Here is a 1,642-nt window from a genome sequence, read left to right as displayed (position 1 = left end):
GTAGTAGTAGTAGTAGTAGTAGTAGTAGTAGTAGTAGTAGTAGTAGTAGTAGTAGTAGTAGTAGAAGTGTAAGGGCAGCACAGTGCTTCAGTTGGTAGAGCTGATGCCTCTCAGCAAAAAGGTGCCTGGGATTTGAAGCAGCAACCTTTCTGGGTAGAGTTTGCATGTTTTCTCTGTGCGTGTGTGGGTTCTGTCCGGGTACTCTGGCTTCCTCCCACAGACCAAAAACATGAGTGTCTGATTAATTGATAACTCTAAATTGTCCCTAGGTGTGAGTGAGAGAGTGAATGGTTGTTTRWCTCATTTGTCTCTATGTGAGGCCCTGTGATGGACTTGYGACCTGTCCAGGCTGTACCCCGCCCCTCGCACTGTGACTGCTGGATATGAGCACCAGTGACCCACGTGACCCTGAAAGGAAGAAGCAGGTATAGATAATTGATGGATTATTATTATCAGTAGTAGTACTAGTAGTATGAAGCCACTGAATAAATGTAATGATTTCAAGTTTAATTACAAAATTACAGTTTATATTCTAATGTTATAATACATTTATATTATTTATGCACCAATTTCAATGTTTTATTCTCTTTTATTTTTTTCTTCAAAAAACAATAACTTATAACTAAAATACATGAATAACAAGAAATTTAAATAAGACCAATTAAAGTGGCTTTAATAACAGTAACCTCTCCTATAATTTGATGCCAGCTATGTAGGGTGTGAATAATATAACACCACCACAAAAATAAATAAACAAATAAATAAATAATCTCACAAAAGGAATGTGCCAATGTTCATTGTAATTCTGAATAGGAGAGGGATGAGGTCATGACTTCATCAGAGTGGTAAAAAATGTTGAAGAATGCCTGATATCCAAGCTCTAACAGTGATTGTGATAATTAAAATGTAGCTGACTGTTTTATTGACAATAAGCGTCAACTTCAACAGTCTATGTTGTTGGGTAAGAGTTTTTTTCTGAAACATGTTTGATACCTTTGCTGGCCAAGGGGAGGGGGATATTTCTGTAAAATATTTCATTGTCTTGATTCCATGAAAGACCACAAAAATGTATCTGACATCATATTTTGAATAGCAGTTATTATTTTTATTTCAAATTTCCCTTTTTGGGCGAATTTAAAGTAAGAAAAAAAGGCAGGTTAACAATGACAGGATTAATATCAGTCAGAGCCTGTATGTTGAAAGCCCTTGCCATTTTATTCACTGTCACTGGATATAAGTTAGATATATGGCATCTTTCATACAGCAACGACTTTTGAAGACCAATCAAAATATAGGACATCATGCCAGTGAGACAGAGGAACAGAGCTGCAGAGGGGGAGAAACAGGGCAGACAACTGCTCACACAGCTATAAGATAGCAACTTTTTTTCAAGTCAAAAGTTTTATGTCCAAGTTTTATATATACAGTACTAACCATGCATGGAGGGTTCCACCCCAAATCCAGCACCCTGAGACTGTACACAAGCCGTAAGGAAGGAGGCAGAGGACTAGTGAGTGTGGGAGCCACTGTCCAGGATGAAACATCCAAGATCCATAAATACATCAAGGACAAAGCCTCAACGGACGATGTGCTCAGCGAATGTCTCAGACAATGGGGAACAGAAGACGAGGTGCTAGAGGTA

The sequence above is a fragment of the Austrofundulus limnaeus genome, unplaced genomic scaffold (genome assembly GCF_001266775.1).
Source record: "Austrofundulus limnaeus strain Quisiro unplaced genomic scaffold, Austrofundulus_limnaeus-1.0 Scaffold71, whole genome shotgun sequence".
NCBI classification, from domain to species: domain Eukaryota; kingdom Metazoa; phylum Chordata; class Actinopteri; order Cyprinodontiformes; family Rivulidae; genus Austrofundulus; species Austrofundulus limnaeus.
The sequence above is the reverse complement of the archived record's forward strand: the minus strand, read 5'-3'. Positions refer to the sequence as shown.